The following is a 23280-nucleotide window of genomic DNA, read 5'->3' as shown; positions in this document are numbered from 1 at the left end:
TCTTTGCATCCCACAAACAATTTCACTTCAAATTTAATTTCCCATCAACACATTTTTTCCACTACTTTCAAATTAGAAACTTTGCTAAATGGAACCGGACCAAACTCTTTAAATGCCTATCAGACAGCCTTGGTATCGCTAATCCATTAACAGCTGTGTTTGGTGTTCTCCCAGATGGGCTTAAAGTGGAGAAGGACAAACAAACTGTGATTGGCTTTACGTCACTACTAGCACGTAGACTTACCTTGCTGAACTGGAAGAATCCTAGCCCACCTCTTTTAAGTCAGTGGGTAACTGATATTATTTACTATTTGAAATTGAAAAATATCTAATACTTAGAACATCTTTTCAAAACTTTTTTAACACCTGGCAGGATCTAATCAATAACATTTTAGAATAAACATTTATATTGGAGAGAAAGACTCCTTTCTCTCTTTACTATTCTCAAAAGTTTTTCTCTGGCTATTGGCCCTCCTCTCTTTCTCTTGGGTGGGGGTTGAATTTAGTTTTGTTAAGCTTGACTTGATTGTATGCAATGTTACTTGCTTTTAATAAAATCAATTTTAAAAAGTCTCAGTTATGTCCAAATAAAAAGTGTTTTGCATTTCAGATCAAAAAAACTTTGAAGCTCAGTCTTTGGACTTTGCAAATTACAACATACATAAATGATAGCTTTTGTACTCTTGAGTCACCCATTTTGAGGGACCACTTGGCTGCAGGTTTTTGTTCCAGGTGACTTAACACACTTTGTTTGTACTTTTGATTGATTTTTGTTGTTTGGCTTAAAATATTTCTAAGAAATTCATAAATATTGATATATTTTGTTCTAGTTTAAACTTATTTGAGCTAACTCTGTTGAAAAAAATTAATCATTTAAGTTTTGGAAAAAATATAAATATTTCACAATATCTTATAGAAGACACAAGGAAATTCACACAATGAGACCAATTAAAAGATGGAGTGATGCATCATTTGTGAAAACTGTTGGACCTGCAGCTACAGGGGACCCCAGGAATCACTAGTCCCTGTGACGCTGCAGGGAGACACTGGGATTTTTATTTTTCCTGTAGCCTGAAAGTACTCCAAAGTCACGGGGACGGAAGAATAGAAGTACTTCCGGGCTGAAGAAAAATATAAGTCTTCATCTGACCCAGAAGTGCCATTGAATCACATGGACAGAAGGACAGAAGCACTTCCGGGTCAAGGACTATATAAAGGACTATGGGAGACCCAGCAAGTGGAGCTGGAGTTGGGAGGTAGTGTGACGGAGCTGCTGGGAGGAGAGGAGGAATATTACTGTATTATTGTATATTACTTTGGTTATTGTGGTGATTGTGGCACAATATCAAGGAAAAAAGAAATTAAAATATTCCTGGTGTTTTTAATTGGTGTCCTGGACGTTTGTCTGTGGGGTTTGAGGAGCAACAGTGCCCTCTAGTGTCACAGTGGCGTAGTCGGCAGGATTCTCCTCGTAGAAGGAGATCATCCGAAGATTCTGTGGCAGGCAGGAGATAATCCCAAAGACAGTAGTGCACTTTTGTTTAAACGCTGAAGACTTCTGCCTACAGTTTGCCGGCAAGGGACCCCGAGGAATTATGGGAAAGAGAAGGTCCACGTCCTACTGTGTCCTAATTCACCCACGAAATGATGGATTTGGACTTTCCAAAGGGGAAGGGGGAGGCGAGCGAGGCATCGCTCACCCCACATAAAGGTAAGGAGGTCCAGGACATGACTGATCGATCCAGTGCTAAATTTAAACAGGCGGATCACAGTCAGCCATTAGCCGCATTCCGGAACTCCAATTTCCAGCCACTTTTGCGAGACCCAACAGAGCATGCGCCAGAAACGAGCGTGCTCATTGGCTCACGGACGGAAGGTAAGGCAGATGATGGCTCTAGCCCACCTCCGGCTGATTAAAATAATAATATTGATTTGCGGGAGCTGGAATCTGATCCAGCCCAAACAAAGTTTCTTGCAGGTTGTATCTTTAATTAAGAAGATAGTGGAGGAGCTGGGAGCAGCGGTCAAAGCACCTTTGAAATAGGTGGAAGAATACCTGTGGCGATTTGGTCGGGAGCGCCCCGAGATGGTTAATTCGGCGGTACAGGTAAGTGTTACCGGTACCGCACAAGAAAGAGGGACGCAGAGTGAATCGGGCCTGCGATTAATTAGTAGCGGTTGCCAAGTAACCTTCAGCCTTACAAAAGAGACTGGAATGATGGCCGAGTGTCTGGTGGAAGGATCGAACGAGCTGGAGCAGCAGGATAGTGTTGCCTCCCAGAGCGATGTTATCCTTAAGACATCGAAGCCAGTCAGCCAAAAATCAAAAGTGGTGCAAACAGCAAAGCGTCTCTCTCTTACGCACAGAGAGACCCAGACTGTGAGAAAGCCCCCGATTAAAAAGGAGATCCCGGAAGAGAAATGGGCGGCTGACTCAGCTTAAAAAGGGGCAGATGAAGTGTTTCCAAAATGTTTTCAGTCTTGCAGGGGGAAGGCAGCTGTGCTACGAATGTGGAGAAATTGTCCATGGAGAACCGGGGAGGAAGTTAAACATATGTGCAATGTCTGTCCATGATTCTCCTGTGATTATTTTTTAGGACAAAGCCACTGACCAGCCATAGCCAGTGGCACCTCCTGGAGGAAGACAAACCTTGAGGGGCTGGCCGCTGTGCCCCACTGTGCTTCGATAAGGGTGGGGAATTGTGATGGACGGCCGGCAGCTCATCCCGGCCGACACATCCAAGACGCTAGATGGCGTCTTCCCTGCAGCATGGAGGTGCCCTGGATTCCTGCAGGGCATCATGGGACATGGAGCTCGGCTTCACAGCCCTGCTGGGTGCCGTGGGTACCATCGTGTGATGCTGTAAGGAAACACATGATTTTTATTTTCCCTGTAGCACAGAAGTACTCCCATATCACAGAGACGGAAGAACAGAAGTACTTCTAGGCTGAAGAAAAATATAAGTCTTCATCTGACTCGGAAGTGCTATTGAATCACCTAGACAGAAGGACAGAAGCACTTCCTGGTCAAGGACTATATAAAGGACTATGGGAGACCCAGCAAGCAGAGCCGGAGTTGGGAGGTAGTGTGACGGAGCTGCTGGGAGGAGAGGAGGAATATTATTGTATTATTGTTTATTGGTTTGCTTATTGTGGTGATTGTGGTGTCTACTGTGGCACAATATCAAGGAAAAAAGAAATTAAAATATTCCTGGTGTTTTTACTTGGTGTCCTGGATGTTTGTTTGCGGGGTTTGAGGAGTTACAGCACCCTCTAGTGTCACACCCTTTAAACAAATACTAATTTCTTTTATTTAAAATTCATAATAATCATGCATTAAAACGACTACTTTACAAAGAACCTATGAAGAAAGCAATATGGTGCTACCTATCTTTTCTTTTCACTGTGGTCCACCTGTCACTTCAAATATACTATAAGTGTAGACAGGGAAAGTTATACCATCTGTATCCATATGTATGATAATCATTCAATCCATCTTTAATATATTTAGTATTTAACTTATGGAAGTCTGTAAGGATTAACTCCTACAGATAAATGTCTTATAAACTATCCCATAAATATGACCCCTGAATAGCAAATTATTTTTTTTATATAGAAGGTTTTTAAACATAACATGCAATACTAGCTGTATGAAATAATGTTTATTAACAAATGTAAAGGAATGTACCCCTAGATGATTGGAGGAAATAATGGGAAAGAAATATTTTAGTTAAATGTTTAAGGAATGGAGCCCAACTATTCATAAAACACATTCTTCCTAAATGTGTGCAAAGTGTTCTACAATTCAGTTAAAACACTGTAGGTACATATCTCATTTAAAACTGTCTAAAAAATGTATCCATGAAAAACATTAATTGTTAACACTGTCCACAGGTGCCCTCATTATGTGCTACACTCAAACTATTTTCTTTTAAAATTTCTGCATTTTACTTAGTCTAGGATCTGAAACCTATACTCTTATATGCCCTATGGTTGGAACTGGAGTTTGTTGTCTTAAAATCCTTTATATAGCTGTTTTATTTCCTTTCAAGCTTTTTAAAATTTAAATCTTATTATTTACACGCTGCAAAATTTTCTTTAATTTTTGACAGTGCCTTAATTTTGGGATGAACCAGTCCTGCATTGGATGGGTGAGGGGATAAGTCACTAAATGTCATGACACTACTGCTATTTAAGATGCCTCGTATATTGTCACACATCCATATGCTTGGTTTTATTTGAAACACTGACATGTTCATAGAAGTTAGGAAAAGAACGTTAAGACTAAAAATTGGGCCTTTGTTACTGATTTAATTGCTATGATTTTTTTCTACCATTTTAATACGTTGATGCTCAGAATTCTGTGGTGATGAGCATTTCAATTCATATTACTGAAGGGATTCCCATTTAAGTGAATCAATTCTTTTGATTCATTTTTAGGATTAGATTCTGTTGCATATGTAAAGTCCAGGGGGATCCCAGATCGCATCACAAGTTTGTAATTTAGTAATTCATACATTATTTTGTACATATATGGGCATCTATATATAATTAATGATATATATTACATGATAAGAATTTATATGTTATTTTCTTGTTTCAGCATGCATGACAACACATTTAAGACATAGAATTAAAATAAGATATTACGTTACAGAGTCTCAAGTGACGTGTCCGTTATGTGAAGTGTGATAGCAATAGTACAGTATAGTATCATTACTTTTTATTTCAGAACCAACGTTTTTACCAGTAGGCTTGACTTAGACAGAGCTATAGGACATGTTATCATTTGCACTTTTAAGGTTACTCTGTCAAACAAAATCTTAAATTGTTATTGACTGTGAATAAGCAGAAAGGACACATGAGATGCTGTGTACATAACATTGTTATGCTTGGATTGTAAAAAATTAAATGTAAACATGTTTTTACTCTGGATGTCAGGTCTGCTTCATTCAACTTTAATAAACAATTAGTGCAAATTTCAAGATGATATTTTAATAATATGACAATATTAAGACTACTTTGTGAATGGCAAGATAAGGAGTGCAGGTGAAACCCTTAAAGGCCCATCTATCAGAGCTGTCAACAACAGAATATGTATCTAAAATAAATGGAACAAAAAAAAGGAACTAAAGAGTATGTCAATAAGATGACACCAAAGAAAGTGATGATACCAGACCTGGGAAGTAGAAAAAAGTCCTTTGAGTTAAAAATCAATTGTCTTAAGTTCTTCTGTGTCACTCAGAGGTAAAGCAGAGATGACAGTGGTTTTTGATATTTGTAATAGACTATTCAAGTGACAGTCAATGATTTAAATCAAAAACTTGTTGCATTTGTCATCTGTGTTAGATATTTAGTTACAATAATGTCTGTGTGCAAAGGAACACACACAGATCACTTAAATATCATCAATATATGTACAGGGGGTCCTCAGGTTACAACACAGTTCTGTTCCTACAACAGTGATGTAACCCGAATTTTGGTGTATGTCGAAACACACTCTAACCTAAGATAGAACTAACTTTCCTATCTTAACACATTTGCAAAATCATAATCTAGAACATAAAAACACAAAATCTAAGCTTCAGAAAAAGGAAAAGGGCATAAATATACTGTACTGTAGTAACAGAAAAAATGAGTGTAAAAAAAATCCTTACCTTTATTCCTTCTCATGTCTCAATTCTTTTAAGTTTTTATGGGAGTTAGCGTTGTAAACTCGAAATGTTGTATGTCGAAACATTGTAACCCAAGGACCCCCTGTATTGTAGACAATACAGTGATTACCATGCCTGGTTCCTGGGTAGTGTTTAAATAGTGTAGTACTTGATCTAATGACAGCCTTAGAGGTGTAGCAGCTGTAGCCGCAGTTAAAGCAGCCATTCTCAGTATTGAAACTTTCAGCCTCATGTTTAAACTAAAATCTTTAAATCAATACTCCAATATTTCTTAATCTACTTCTTCTCTACTGTAAGCACAAAAACAGGTCTTTTCCTCTGAAGCAGTTTCACATCTGGTAAGAGGTTTGTCCCAAGGGTAGTCGGTGCAGAATCGGGTTTCGAGGGGACAATGCTTACTGTTCTCCTAGCTTGATGGAACAATGTTGTGAAAAAGATTGACTCTTTTTACGTTTGTGCTGTCATTACATTACATTTAATTGTCCATGAATTATTTCTTTTGAAAGTGAAATGGAGGTTTAATATGCAAAAAAGAAAAGCTTTAAGTTTTTTAAACGCAGAACAGAGTTAATTACTCTTTCCTTATCTCTTTCTCTCTCTCTCTATTAGAACATTAGGACATGCTAGACAAGAGCAGGCAATTCAGCCCAACAAAGCCCACAAGTTTAATTCTTCTAAAAAAAACATCAAGGCTAGTTTTGAAAGTCCCTAAAGTCTTACTTCTACCACACTACATGAAAGCTTATCCCAAGTGTTTATAGTGCTGTGTGTAAAGAAAAACTTCCTAATGGTTGTGCGAAATTTACCTTTAACTAGTTTCCAACTGTGTCCCCATGTTCTTTTTGAATGAACTCATTTTAGAGTAACAACATCAAATCATTATACTAATTACTTTCTTAATTTTAAAAAACTTCAGTCATGACTTCTAATCTTCTTTGGCTTAAACTGAAAAGGCTCAGTTCTTTTAATCTTTTTTCATAATTCCTCAGCTTTAGCCCTGGAATCAGCCTAGTTGCACTTCTCTGGACTTTTTATAGCACTACTCTACCCTTTCCTGTACCAACTATACCATATATATATATATATATATAACAGTATACAGTATACAGTATATATATATATATATATATATATATATATATATATATATATATATATATATATATATATATATATATATATATATAAAATGAGTTTATTGAAATTTGAATAAACACATCTATAAAGGGTGTGGCACAGTGGATAGTGCTACAACCTCCTGAATTCAGGGTCATTGGTTACAATCTGTACCCAGTCATTACTTATGTCCAATTCACATTTTATTTCCCTGTCTGAATGAATTACTCTCCTGATACTTTGGTTTTACACTCACAACCCCAAAGAAATGATAGTAAAGGTTCGAGGTCCCATGTTAAAAAGTTACACATAATTGAAGAATGTGCCCACCGAGTCTAGTCGTCAACTCAGTTTTCCCCCTCATTTCACATCTTTTCCACTTTCTGTGACAGGCTGAGCAGATGGGGACCCTAGGTGACCGCAAGGCCCTATGCAGCCACCTAGTTTGCTTATGCCTTGAACCAGCTCTTTGTGTAAACTGTACATAACTGAGCCGTGTGATAAACTGGCTCCAGGTCCAGGGTTGTTTCCTGAACTTAAAGGAAGGAAATTTAGTGCTAAACAGAGGTAAATCAACTGTTCTCAAAAATGAAAATACATCAAATGGAGAAGAAAAAATGTGCATAAAAAATACATTTTATGTCTACATTTTTGTTCATAATTGAAAATAGTTTTTTTTTTATTTCTGTTTAATCGTTAGAAGTTTTAGGGGGTCTTTTGTTTGTGCTACTTGATTGCATGCCTGTGGCATCACAGAGTTGGTGGAGGCTTTGTCTTTATGTGCTCTCATACTGGTGTGATTCTAGGGGCAGCCATTTTATTTAAGTGCTGCCTCTGCATTAGGAGCTCTTTAGAGCTTTGTTCAAAAGGAATTGCTAACCTCATAGACTCACTGCAAAAAATTTAATTTAAGCAAGCGATATGTTTTTATATCAAGCCTTTAAATCTTGTTTTAAGATTTATTGACCATTTTGGGATAAGCAAAATTTAGTTTTCATGATTTCTTAAAATAAGCCAAATCATCTTAAAACATATTTCTTGGTAAAATGGTGCTCATGAAAGACATTTTTCTTGACCATTAAAAAAAATAAAGTATACCAGTGCTCACTTTTAGGATTATTCTAATAACAGGTTTTCTTTGTTTCCCAAAGAATTTTGACAAATGAATGTTAGTACTGAGTGATTCTGACCTGTGATTCTAGCTAAGTACATTTCTGCCACTCACTATTAATACTCAGTGAGTTAGACAACTATTTTTATGGACTGGTCTAAACAGTTCTGGCACTGAGAAGTAATGAATGAAATGTAGCATTTGGTGAAGGAGCAAACAACAGTCGAGGCATTTTGTATAAGCACTCTGGGTTTGTATGTGTGCCTTTTATAAAAATAAATAGAAATTAGTAGAATTCATAATTTGATAGAGTCCTAGACAAAAAAAAAAAAATCAGTTCTGCAGCGGGCCTTGGCATTTCCCTGTTTAAGAATTTTCATTTTATTTGAAAAGTCTTTTTTAAAGATATTTGTTATGGTTGATTAACTAATAGAATTTTTCTCACTCAAGTCACAAGTCTTGGCTGCTGATTTTGTAAACAAATTTAAGTTTTGACTGTTGAAATCTCTCGATCAATTATAAATATAAAACATTTTTCTTTCATCTGTTAACAATATTTTGTTTAATATACTGTATTTTATTTTTGAGGTAGGGAGATAATCAGATTTTTAAGGACAAGTAATTTTTTTAGGAGTGTGCTCACAATATTTACTTAGTAAAGAGACAATATAAGACCCATTGAATCTTTTGTAAATGATGAAGTTTGATGATTTGAACTCCTTAGCAGTAAAAGGTTAGGAATGAAACCAGAGTCAGGATCAAAATTGAGCACGAGTTTGTCTTCCTAAACAAATAATTAAAGTACATTTCAGCTAACCCTCTTGCTAAGTTTTTGCTGCTTAAAGGATAAATTAGAATTTTTTTCAAGTCTAAGTTATTTCTTCTGAATGGTATACAGTATATTAATTTGCCACATAAAATATCATTCTAAAGTGAGCATATAAAAAAAAAAACTAGCCTGCTGTTGTGTTTTATACTGGAGATAATGCACCCTGGGGTTCCAATTTAAAAAAAAAAGCCTTAAAACTTACTGAGTAAGTCCACTTTTCAATCCAAAAATATTTTCAAGTATTGATTCCTTTAATGAGATTGCACACAAACATTTTATACATGTCATTTTAAGAAGGAAAAAAAAGCAAAACGTTTTTGTGAGTTTTACCCATTTTAAAAGATCAGCTGTGCGTGTCACTTCATTACTTGTCCCTCTTTCAGGGCCAGGGTTGTGGATTCATTTTGGAATCTCAAGTGCCATGCTCAGATGTGAACTGCTGTCTCTGTTCTTTGCTGAACCAGACAATAATAACTGAAAATGTCACATGATTGCTCATATTCCTTGACTAGATTTCATTACTTCGTAAAGATATTGTTTGCTGCTACCGTTATGATAATGCATAATGTACTTCAGTGGTCTAGCACACATGAGCACACATGTAGCATGCAATCAAGTGACAAGAACTGAACAGAGGTAACAGGCATACGTTTAGATTTAATCAGATTTAAGTAAGTTTAATACAGATGTTTTAGCATAGACTGAGTGGTAGCACAAAGCTGTCATTCCTGCCTCACAAGACCAGGTTCTATAGAGATTTTGCCTGTTCTCCCTGTGTTGATTGATGCCAGTGAGGTTCAGTGAGTTTGCTCAAGTGACTCATCATGCAATAAAAAATTTCAGTAATTGGTTTGTGGTGGTTCAATTTGCTTCATCTTGGTTGAGCTCTATCGCATAGTCTGCCTCTTTCATTTTTTGAGTATTTTTTTTATTTAGCATGTCCTTGACATGCCACGGAAATCATGACGAGCAGATGATTTGGGTTAAGCTAAAACTTTTATTAGAAGTAAATTGAACTAGAATTAGTTCAGTTCATTTTTTGTTATTTGTACAAAGTTCAACTGCTATGGGCGCTGTTTGAAATGACGCTGCATGAATCTCATTCTGTAGGCTACAGTATGTTAAATAACAATACAGAATGTAATAGGTGAAAAGTATGCACTTTTAAAAAAAATACTTATTTGATTTGAACATGCATCAGTCTGTTACAAGCCATGGCAGAACATAACCACTGATTAAGAGAATTGCAGAAGCAAAAATAGGATAAGAAGCAGGATATAACTGGAGGAAATGGGGGGTGTCAGAATTTCAGCCAGGCAAGTGAGAAAGGAACGTATCCTTTCCTTGACAAAATAGTATCAAGAATCTGTGATGTAATTTATTATTTCCTGTTTACTTTTGTTGTCACAAACATGTCTCAGAAACACAGAAGGAATGTTTCCTTAAAACAAAATCGAAATTTTAAGGCTCTTTTCACTGTGGAACCCCGGCATCCATTTGCACCCCTATACAACGCAAAAACAGGCTAGTTATTTTTAAAATGTATTAAGTATGCTTTGCTTTAGTTTGCAGTTTCATATGGATTTTGCATATATACCATGATTTCACCGTCTTGTGCGTCAATCTTCAAAACATACATCAGATCCCTCACATCTACCAACAGACACTTTCATAGTCCAAAACGTTACTCTTTCTTAGCATTTTCCCAGTATACAAAAGGTGCCCATTTGGTTTTTTTTTTTGTTTTTCTTTTTGTTTTCTTTTCTTTTACCTAATATATTCTTTGTTGTTATATTTCATATAACCTACACATCAAGATTCATGCTGCCCAGGAGTGGCTCCATGGTGTAGTTTGGTCAAGCGAGGAAGTATGAATTTCATTGTGCTCTGTACAAATGACAAGAAATCTGAACTGCACTGCTTGCATTACATTAATAAAACCTTTAGATTGTTTAACGATCCAAGGCTATTGTTTAACTGCAAGTCCTTACTAATTTTTCTGTGGCCTATTGTGCACATCTATATATATATATATAAAATTCTTTTCGCGTTTGAAACGGAAATTACGTATGACCACGCGAAACGGAAATTACGTATGACCAGAGAACATATTATAATACAGGAACTAATCACTTCATTTGTGGATGACATTTTTATATCATCTTTACGAACTGTTATTATTTGTGTGAGAGTTATTTTACTGATATTGAAAAGAAGTAAACACAAACACGGTGATCTATTCCATAGAAGTCCACCCCACAACGCCCTCTCCCAGGCCTCCTCTCTGGACTCCAGTGCTGAGCCGTCTGCCGCCACACACTTTTTGACAGAGAAGTTTTATTTATTCGTCCACGTGACTGTCACAGAAACTGCCACATTATAAGTTTTTTTTTAATTGGCAGTACTTGAAAGTAGAAGAGATGAGGAAAACAGCTTTGCATCTTTCTACTTTTTAACTGTGCCAAGCTGTAAACAATGTGAAGACGACAACGCCTTCAGCGGCAAGGGGTCGTGAGAACATAGTGGATGCTCAGAGAGCATCCTGGGAGAGTGGAAATCTTTGCAAATGAGTGTAATCTGTGCCATCGAAGCAAGATTCTCTTTGTAAATCGTGCTGCACGACTACTTACTGCCCTTAAAGTGAGTTCAGGTCACTAAAACCCCGCAACATTCAAGTTTGCTTTTGTGATTAATTCTTTTAAGAAGATGGCGGGTTTTGTGATGATGCGGGTTCGTTCCAAGCTCCCAACCATCTTCATGTGAGCCTTTGAACCCTACACCATTCATAATGTTACCGATGAGCTTAGCAGTGAGGCACAACAAAGCAAGGAGATAGTGAAAAAGTGTCAAGTGCTTCTATTTAAAAACAACCACAAAAGCAAGGTGTTCAAAATAAGTGTAGTGCATTCAAAAGTCATTAAATAAATAATTCATTAAAACGAGTGTTATTGTGGAGGTTAAAATTAAATAAAACAAATCTTCCAAAAATTAAACAAGGTTAAAATAATGCAGGAAGCAATCCTTTAAAACAACAAAGCCCAGTGTGTTCTTTTCTGCAGCAACTCCCCTACTCCTCCCATCTGGGCTTCTCAACATGGGAGTCACTCTACCTGCTACTGGCCCTCCGTCCACTCTCCTGCTGGTCGGTCGCCTTACCAATCCCTGGCTCTGGTAGGATCTACGAACAGCGACTTGGTATTCCCCAACAACCAAGGCTCTCACACTGGGGACACCACGTCCCAAGTCCCGACTCCCGCTGCCTTCCGCGGAGAGTCATCCGCCTTCCGGTCACTCCCGTCCTTCATAAAAACAAACTCTGCAGGAGCAACCACAATTACTATGCCCAGGGTGTCAGCCAAACACCCAAGCTGCCTGCACAGCTGCACGTGAGCCTTCACTTGCTCTCTCTCCCTCACCAGCTTTCTCTTTCTCCCCACTGCTTCCTGCTTTTTCCTCCTGCAACCTCCCGTTCATTCTTTCTTTCCTTTCTTTTCCTTTCCTATTTATCAAGGGGGCATGGCAGCTGTGCCAAATCAGCGGCCCCAGGAACAATCACGAATGTGGACAGTTTCTCACCTGTGCACTTAGGTGAGAAACGCCCACACCGCGAATCTCCCCGAGAACCGCTTCAGCCACACTACCATGCCCCCTTGCTAAGCCGCGAGCACGGTGATTATTTATTTTAAAATGGACCTTTTGTCGTGTGCTGTGGACCCGCTACACCACAGGTTTACATTTAAGAAGATGTTCTGACCTCTTCAAGTTAAGCACAGAATGGCAGCGTTCACATTTCTCAGAATAATTTTTTAGTTTGTCAGGCAGAAATTTGCAGGATCGCATAGAAAATGTACTTTCTATACTACAGCAGTCGTGTAGCACCTTTCACAAGAGATCAGCTACCGAGAGATAATCCAAATACATTTAAGCTGCTGTTAGTGCTACTTACCTGTTGTGTTATTGCGCCTTTAAAATGTACTTTACCCGAAAGCACTCCAGTACTGCTCAATGTATCTTTACTTCTTACATGTTAATGTTTTACTGTTTAATAATTTATATACTACATTTTATTTTTATCCCTTGCACTCAGTGAGCAAAGCCACTGGGTAATCAGCGAATGTATTATAAAAATAATATGGAGGAAACTAAAAAGGCACATTATACGATAAAATAATGACATTTACACACAGAAGCTGAATATATCTGTTAGGAAATTTAGTGCAAGCTGAGAAAGTCTTGTTGAGAATAAGGTAGAAACAGAATGACTACCGACAACATTATTGTGTGAGTAAAAGTAATTCTTCTTCTTCTTTCAGCTGCTCCTGTTAGGGGTTGCCACAGTGGATAATTTTCTTCCATATTGTCCTGTCTTCAGCATCTTGCTCTGTTACATCCCCCACCTGCATGTCCTCTATCAACACATCCATAAACCTTTTCTTAGGCCTTCCTCTTTTCCTCTTGCCGAACAGTTTTATACTTAACATCCTTTTCCCAATATACTCATCATCTCTCCTCTGCACATGACCAAGCCAATGCAGCCTCGCCTCTCTGACTTTGTTTCCTAACCGTCCAACTTGAGCTGACCCTTTAATGTACTAATTTCTAATCCTATCGATCCTCATCACACCCAGTGTAAGTCTTAGCATTGTTAACTCTGCCACCTCCAGCTCTGTCTCCTGCTTTCTGGTCAGTGCCCTTGTCTCCATTATAACATAACTGGTCTCACTACCGTCTTGTAGACCTTCCCTTTCACTCTTGCTGATACCCGTCTGTCACAAATTACTTCTGACACTCTTCTCCACCCATTCCATCCTGCCTGCACTCTTTTTCACCTCTCTTCCACTCTGTATGTGAGTAAAAGTAATTATTAACTTATAATGGTTCTGGTTGATAGGCCTTTATTTAAGTTCATATTATGGTGAGGTAATTCTAACTTGTGATTCCTAGCAATTTTAAACCAACCTGTAAGTTATTTTTTATCATCTTTATAGTATTACCAAACTTTACTGCTGGTTCTATCTCCTGAGAATTACAGTCCGGCAGCAATCTCTATGAATCCACAATCACTTCCAACAAGTGCTGCAGATGCTCTCCACATGCATGGCTGATATAACAGTGACAGTTTTTCAGATTTGTACATTAACTTTAAAACTTTTTCAGTGATTATTGTCGAGTTGTTTGCAGGGCAGAGACAACAATTCATATTTTGGCAGCAACGTTTAATTTGGATAACATTTAGTGCTAACATAAGTAATATTCCCTGGATTGCCCTTTTACATTTGCAAAACATCTCTGGACTATGCCTTGCTTTATCACAACGCAGTTCAGAAGTTGTAGTCAAAGCCTTTGTTACATCTCACATTGTCTACTGCAATGCTATTTTGGTTGGCATTCCTAATTAACTTCTTCATCGACTTCATCTCATCCAGAACTCTGCAGCACAGATTATTACATGGTCTAAGCTCACTGAACATGTCACACTTCTACTCAGTTAACTTCAGTGATTTCCATGTCCCATCGGATACAGTATAACATTTTACTGTTAACATTTAAAGTCCTCTATAATCTTGTTCCAATCTATCTTGCAGATCTTCTTCATACTTTCATTCCCTTCTGGTCTCTGACTATAACTTCAGTACTATTGGTACTAGGGCCTTTTTTATATTGCACCCAAACTCTGGAAATTCACTGCCTCCTCATATTCTATATCTGTGTTGTACTACAATTTTCAAAACTGCTCTTAAAACACATTTCTGTAAGCTGGCTCATGGATTTTGGATTGTCTTTTTGAAGTTACATTGTTGTTTTATTTTTATTTTTATTGTTACCCTTTCATGCATTGTAAGGGGATCTTGAGTTTTCTGAAAGATGCCATCATATAATATTTAAAATTACTATTAATTAATAACACTGGTAGGAGGAGGATTTTTCAAGGTATAAATGATATGTTGGTCAAGTGCAAGCCAGAGGAGAGAAGTAGTGATTCACATTGCATTCAGTAGCAGGGCTGGTAACGGCAATGAGTGGGTCTTTGGTATAAAACAGAGAGAAATGGAATTAATCCATTTGACTAAATGGAATTTCAAGGTTAAAACAACATGAGAATCTGCTATGCAGGTACAGTGGTACCTCGGTATACGTCCTTAATCTGTTCCAGATCCTTTGACTTATACCAAACAGGACATATACCAAAAAATTTTTTCCCATAAGAAATAAAGGGAAAATGATTACTCCGTTCCCTTGAAAAAAAAAAAAAAATATTATTATTGGCATATTATACATTGCTGGGGTTGTATAAAATAATTTAAACACTGCTTAATACTAAAATACATAAATACAAAAGTTATTTAGATGAAATAAATGAAAATTTAACCTCACTTTACTTTTTAACAATGTCTTTGTTTTTCACAAACTTAGATACCGTCGTTCTCAGCATACGGTATGCGGCAGCCATGTCCTGGATACGCATGCCACCTTCATACTTTTCAACAATCAATTTAAATTTACACGAAAAAACACAAAATCACGTGAAAATTCACATAGAGTTATAGCTCGGGTTGTTCACTGAATGATAGCAACTGGCGTACTGACGCTCGTGGGCAGTCGTGGCTTTGTCTCGAGAGAGGTAAACAAGGGTAGTGCGCGGTGTTCTAGCACAAGAGTCGTATTCCAAACAAAGGTCGTATACCAAGCTAAATTTTTCGCATCCAAACAGGACGTATACCAAGTTGGTCTTATTCCAAAGTGGACGTATACCAAGGTACTACTGTATTTAGGAAAAGTCAAGGAAGGATATTAGCATGACACACAAACTGATGAAATAATTAAAAATGTAAAAGTACAACACCCATTGGCATGGTAAATGGAGGCTGTAGTGTTAAGGAATTATGATTTAATTGAATGCACTGCTCCATATCACAGGGTTTGTAAGAGAAAAATGTTTGTTTAATATGATGCATTATTTCAAAATCAATAGACAGAAATGATAAGTAGCACAGAAATTCAAACTGGTTTCATAGACAAATAGTGGATAATGTGAATCATTCATTAATTTTTCCAAATCTACTTAATTCAAAAAAGGGTTATGGGGAATATAGAGTCTGTTCTTTCAGTATTAGATACCAATCGATTGCAGAACATCCATATGTATGCATCCATGCCAGACATCAATTAACCTAACATGCACTCTTAGAAAAAAAACCTTGAGATATTATGAATGTGGAAGAGTGTGAAGAGAATTTGCAAAGTCTACAGAGAGACTAACCAGGCCAGTATGAAAAACCTGGTCCCAGAGCTAAACACTGGTCCACCATGCTGTCCAATCAGTTGTTTTCTGAGTCTGTTTATTCCAGTGTTTGATAGTAAGAATTGAGGAAGACACCACAAAATTAAACAAAATATTCCAGAACTGAATGAGAAAGTTTACCCTGCAGTTTATTTGAATTTAAATTATGTCAATAATGATGCAGCTTTGCTTATGAATGGTGATTCAAATCCAGAGAAAGGCTTATTAATATGTTGAAGAAAGAAGGGTTATAAAAAGACAACAATAGAACTGACAGTAAAGACACTAAATCTAGTAAACTTTGCAACAATAGATTATCTTTATAGGAGAAAAAGCAAGTTTAACACTGAGGAAAACACATGACTGAGAGAGGAAAGCAGATCAAAGAAGAACCTCAAGGTCAACCAGGTGTTTTTAGGTTGGGTGTCATCTTCTACTATATTAAAAAGGGACTAATTTGTCTATACTTTCTGTGATTTGGTATTATTTATTCTGTACTGAAGATTTTTAAGCAGACACCCCTATTAAATGTATACTATATATATATAATGTTCATAAGGAGTGAAACTTAAAATGTTTTTCCTCTTAACTCCGATCGTGTAATGACATGATCCTGTAACAGCTGACTTCCCTCAGTAGCCATGTGGTTATTGGAATATTTGCATTCACTACAGCAGGCTTATCAGTGATGTACTGGCCATTGTACAGCCAGCCTGTGCCATCATCAATTGAAAATGGGGACAGTGCAGATCACAGCAGCTGCCTGATATCTGTCAGATACATAAAACTTACTTACTGCCCACAGGGAACTACACTAACTACTGTGCTGGAAGATTATCCATGTCAGAAGTTAGGTTTTTTTTTTTGTGAATACAGCCAGAACAACATCTAATTGCAGCACCAAAAGTCTATTCACTAACCTGTTACATAAGCCTTATTAGCAATTCAACTTGAACAGCAGTGAGGCCACTTACCTGACACATATTACTTTTATTCAATGTTGAAATGAGGATAATGAGATTAAAACATAGAAAATCGTCCTCTAACAAATATTAAAAAATGCTCAGCTTGAACAGTCTGGTTACAAAGTCCATAAAACAAAGGCAGCAGAAGAGGCTAGTTCTTGTTTTGCAGTCAAAAATAATTAGGGAGTAGTGCAGGTAAGAGTTTCAGAGGACCCGAAAATATCATGATTTCAATCATTTGGTTTTCATGAACATTGTAATTGAGACCTTTATTCGTTTATTTATTAAGGACTTTCAGAGTGATTATTTCTATTTTATTAATGCGTGTAGAACAACTGTCATTGCTTTTCTGAACATCAAACATAAAAGCTCAATTTATTAACCAGGGTCACCCATTTCACAGCAAAGTTCTGGCTATTGAATGACAGACTAAAGCTTTATTCATTTACCCAATAAAGGCACAGCCTTCTATGCTAAATGTTATTTTATTTATTTATTTTTGTAAAGAAACTTCTGTCACCATGGCATCATTGAGAGAATGGAAGACATTAGTATGCATACAAAATTTGAATGCCCCTAATTAATTCTATATTACTTTGCAAAAGTTACTCTGATGCAGCTTTTGCAAAATTATTTTTCCAAATCTATTTTGAAAATTCTACCAGTTTGTTAATTTTCAGAGTTCAGATCTCAAATCTGGGTGTGCTTTTTTTACTTATGGTTTTAAATTTTGGCATTGTGAACTTGAACCCAGACACACACAGACGGACATCGTAAGTTCACCCAACACACGTTTATTTTTACAATATTTACAGTGCACGAACCCCAGTGCCTCTTGCACCGATTCCCCAAAGTCCAGGCCTCTCCGTCACTATGCCTTTCTCTTGGCGGCCCCTTAAATGGGAACCCGGATAGGCTCCAGCTGCTTCCCGGCACTCTCCTTTGGACACACCCCTGTGTGGCGGAAGTGTCGGTTGTGCACCCGGAAGCCATCCGGGTGTCTCTTGTTCTCTTCTCCCCAGCACTTCCTGGTGTGGCAGAAGTGCTGGGCTCCAGGGTTCCTCAGGCACCTGGGCGCCGCCTGGCGGTGGCCACAGGCCCCTACAGGGTTGGGCTTCTAAGCCCTCTACCCATGGCCCCCAATACAACCAGGGCGATCGCCCCCTCGTGGTCTGGAGGAGGCACAAGTCTTCCTCTGGTCCTCCTGGGCGTCGGGACCACACGGGATATTCCGGCACCGGGCGCCGCCTGGCGGTGGCCACTGGCCCCTACAGGGTTGGGCTTCCAAGCCCTGTACCCGAGGCCCCCAACATAACCAGGATGGACGCCCCCTCGCGGTCTGGAGGAGGCACAAGCCCTCCTCTGGTCCTCCTGGGCGTCCGGCCAGGGACCACAGCATTTATTTTGCAAATGCATCATAGTCCTGTCTAGATTTACCTGGCACAAAAAAATTACCCTAACTCTAATGTGCTCCTAAAACAAACGAATATAAAAAAAATCCAAAGAAGGAGGAAAAGAAAACAAAAAGCTGCGTAAAATGAAAGAAAAAATGTCACACTGCAGGCTGACTCCAGCAATGCAGAGTAAACAGCAAAAACCTAAGTAATTAAATCAATAGACCTAAATAAAGAACGTGGCTAATTCTGGCAAATGTTGAAACCTCACAAGAGAGAACCTGAAAAGACGGTTATGAACGTAAATGCCATGTGGCATTTCCAATTCAATGAGGTGTATAAACGTCTTCCTACTTTTCTCTGTTGCTCTTTTCTGCTAATGCTGCAGGCAGTCAAGTCTGCCACATTAGGATCTCATTACAGGCTGAGCTTTAAACATGAAATGGCACCTGAAGGTCTACCAAATGAAGTAGTGCATGCATTCACAATGATTAAATCACAGCCAATAATCCAAGAATAAAACAACAGGAAATAGTAGCATGTTGCTAAACATACATAATATTACATATTTAAACCTACTTAATTTAATTCAGGCTTGTGGGGGGCTGGAGCTTTAACTAAGCTGGGGTGCCTTACCATCTTCGAGCTAATTCATACACACATGCTCACATTGGTTCAGTTTAAGTTTGCCCATTATTAAGATCTGCTATGCTTCTAATCTAAACTGAAAGGTGTTGTTTTTCTCTCATCTACTGATTTTAATTTAAGATAAATGCATATGGAAGAACTATACCTTAAATATAATAATTCATTAGTGACCAGCTATGTTATATGGGTTAGAGATGGTGGCACTGACCAGAAAGCAGAGTTAAAGATGTTCAGATTTGCATTGGGTGTGACAAGGATGGACAGGATTAGAAATGAGTACATTAGAGAGTCAGTTCAAGTTGGATGGTTGGGAGACAAAGTCAGAGAGGCGAGATTGTGTTGGTTTGGACATGTGCAGAGGAGAGATGCTAAGTATATAGGGAGAAGGATGCTAAGGATAGAGCTGCCAGGCAAGTGAAAAAGAGGAGGTTTATGGATGTGGTGAGAGAGGATGTGCAGGTGGTGGGTGTAACAGAACAAGATGTAGAAGACAGGATGATATGGAAGAAGATGATCCACTGTGGCAACCCATAACAGGTGCAGCCGAAAGAAGAAGAAGATTATGCAGGGTACCAGTTGTCCTGAATGGTTAATTGCAAGACTCTGACTAAATTATACAGAACATACATAAATGAAACAGAAACAAAACATTGAAAAAGGTGTGAAGGTTAGGGAGTGCCAGTGAGCCGAAAGACCAACACACAAGACAGTCCCGTGTCTAAATAAGTCTGTTTATTAAACAAATACTTTGTATACACAACCACAAAACCAAGTTGTCACTTCTCCTCTTTCATCTCCTCTCCTTTCTCTACTCCACTGCTCTCTTCCAATTGAGTGTTGCCTTTCTTCCTCCCAGCTCTGAATTGCCTGGACAAGGCAGTGTGTTCCCTTTTACTGAGGACCTGGGACCTGTTGGAAGCACTTCTGGGTCATATGGAAGTACATCTCTCAGCAGCATCCTCTTGCAGTACCCAGGAACCCCAACAGGACTACTGCTTTCTAGTGTCCTGAGGGAATAAACATCTCCCAGAGACGGTCGTTCCCTGTCTCTGTTTTTCATCCTGGTCAGGGAATCTACTACACATATATATTCGGTCGGGATGCCTGTCTGTCCTTTTGGAGCCTCCCATCTGGGTAAGGAACTATCCCCTCTTCTGGTCGGGATGCCCGTCCATTCCGTGTGGCACATACAAAGGTCTTTTCTGTTTCAATTTATATCAGACATTTGCTTGTAATTTAAGTTTTTTAAACATTAAAAAAATTATAAGGAATGTATTTTTTCAATGACATTTTTAAGTAGGAATGACCTTCATTCATTACTGGTTTCATGTTTTTAATGACATTTATGAGCTCTTCAGCTATTTTATTCGTTACTAATTCCATGTTTGTAATGACATATTGATTATTCTTCCCCAAACTGTTTTGCAGTTTCTGCCATATGGACAGATTGACAGTTATGCCATTAAGTCACAAATAGCTCTTTACCCTTTTCATGTTTTGCTTTGTTTTCTGCAGTTGCAAACAAGTGACACATTTTGTAAAGCAACACTTTCACTTCATTAAAAGACATGGCAATTTTTTTTCCTTTTCATCATTTTGTGTTATTGAAGGTCATTTGTTCTCTTCTTTCCTACCCACTCCCAGTGTTCTCTTCAATCGGATTTAGGTCCCAACAGCAAAGAGGGTATTGATTCCATTTTGTCTGATGAAAGAATACAAATCATCTTAAATACAGAGTTGGCAATGTCTTTCTGAAGAGAGTGGGGCCTGTTCTGATTGCAGATGCACAACCACTGCAATGTTGTTTTATTTATCACTTTATATACTCACTTGTTTTCTTAAAAAGAGTTTAGACTTAATACAGTGGGCATTCACATTTATTTCAGTTTTTTTTATTTTATGGTTTAAAAAACATTTTTATGTTTTTTATTCAACCTTTTATGTTTTTAATTTTTCTTGCTTTCATTCTAAATGTCTCTTCTTCTCTGTCATCCCAAAGCTTCTTTCTCTCCTTTTCATTATTTATTCTTCTAACTTATGTTTCTGTTACCATTCATTTACCAAGTATTACAATGAGAAGAATAAGAAAATAATTTAGTATATATTTAAGTTCCATGTCCTATAACGAATTAGCATCCCATTCTAGATTATTTATAATGTGCTCAATGCAGCTGAGATATGAAATAGCTTTCCTTTAATCGAAGAAGTGAGCTCAGAAAATGGATGAAAGGCTAAGCTTCCAGCTTTTAGTTTCTTATGCTGGTTCTTTAACAGTTTTCTTATTCTGTTTTCCTTATTTCATTCATACTTCAGTTTCTTTATAGTTTAATCTTCTGTTACCATTCATTCATAACGTAACCTTTTAAAAACCACTCAGTCCGAATCAGGGGTGCAGGGTGCTGGTGACTATTCATTAACTATTGAATGCAAGTCAGAAACCAACATTGACCTTGGCCTCAGCCACGAACTATCACTGGGTCCACCCATGCATACATCCACACAAAACCAAATTTCAGTCGTCCATTAAACAAACATGTATGTATTCGGGATGTGAGATGAAGAACTCAGACATGGAGAGACATGGAAACTTCACAAGGACAGTGACTGGGATTTGGGTTTGAACTCAAGATGCTACATCCATAAGGCAACAGCATTAAGTACAGCAGCACTCTGATCTGCTTACCTTTATTTGACTAAATATAAAAAAGCAAAAACACAAATAAAGTATGCACAGTTTTTGCTAAGACATCTGGGGTCATGAGCATATAATAGCAGAAATTTAATTACAATTATAGGTGCCAAGTACAGTTTATGGTTCTAAACTAATGTATGAGCTTTCCCCTGGAATAAAAGTAAACGTGTAAATAATAAATGTTTCCAGCATTTTTAAAACTAAAAGTAAAGTACATTTGTATCTTGTGTCTCTTCCTACCATAGGTGCAGTGTCATATGATATGAAAGTTACAGAGATGCTTTGGACAATTTATGTAATGTTTAATATATTAAAGGTTTCTTCTCTTCTCACAATAGGCCTCATGTATATAACTTGTTTGCATTCGGAAATGTGCTTAAGCCATTTCTTACACAAAAGTTAGAATTCATAAAACAGGAACTTGGCAAGAAAATTGGCTTCATTTTACGGAAAGTTTAAACCATCAGAATGTCCAACAAAGACTTTTTTGGTGTTGATATGTTAGTGACACCGGGCATCAGGACAATGAAGTGAACAGAAAATCTTATTTCATTGCACATTTCAATGTCACATTCTGATGTTCATGAACCAATTTTATCAATTAACTAACATGTTCTCTCAATACAGCTGCCTTCAGTGTTGGTAATAATGCCCAATGCATATGCTAAATGATATTTGTATTAGTGTGTAACCTATCTGTTTGTCTATAAAAAGGGAGTGCTCAGTGTTGTAGGATATAACTGGCAATGGCAGCATTAGCTCGTTTGGAGGATATTGTCAATGTCAGGTTATCAGGGATCACATTATTTTTTCTTGGCTCATGATGATGACTGAATTCTAAGTCAATTTAGACTTCCTAGAGCCATCTTCTTGTAGTTGTGTGCTGAATTGGATCCTACATTACAGAGACCATCAAGCAAAAATCACACAATACCTGTTCCATGATTCCAGGTTTTAACAACCATAGGGTATTTGGCGATGGGTGCATTCCAAAGTAAACTGGTTGACCAGTTTGGAATCTCACAGTCATCCCTGAGCCGTGTCATCCCATTTGTATGGAATGGTATAATTAAAATGCTACCCAGATGCATCCAATTTTCTTATAGTCAGGGATAAGCAAGCTGAGATCAAAAGGCAATTTGCAGGAATTACTGATTTTCCTAATGTAATTCACACAATTGACTACACACATGTTGTGATAAAGGTACCATCATGGAATGAATTTACTTTTGTGCAGCAAAGGCAATTTTACCGACATTGTAGTGGACTGTGATGGTGAAGTGAGAGTTAGCCTTTATAGCCATCTATACTTACGTTTATGAGCAGTGAGCAATGAGCTAAAGAAGGAGACCACAGTACAATCACTTGAATTCTGTTACTGTGCCAAGAGGGTGGTTCACCATCCCTGACAGTAGGGAATCTATTTCCGGGCTCTCGCAATTCCCAGACATTTTCATTCCCGCATTCCTGGGAATGAAACTGCTATAATTCCCGGGAACGGCCAAGCTTGAATATATAGGTGTAAAAGTGTAAAAATCAATCAAGAAATAACAGAGTTATAGTTGAAA

This window comes from Polypterus senegalus, chromosome 11, assembly GCF_016835505.1.
Source record: "Polypterus senegalus isolate Bchr_013 chromosome 11, ASM1683550v1, whole genome shotgun sequence".
Lineage (NCBI taxonomy): Eukaryota > Metazoa > Chordata > Cladistia > Polypteriformes > Polypteridae > Polypterus > Polypterus senegalus.
The sequence above is the reverse complement of the archived record's forward strand: the minus strand, read 5'-3'. Positions refer to the sequence as shown.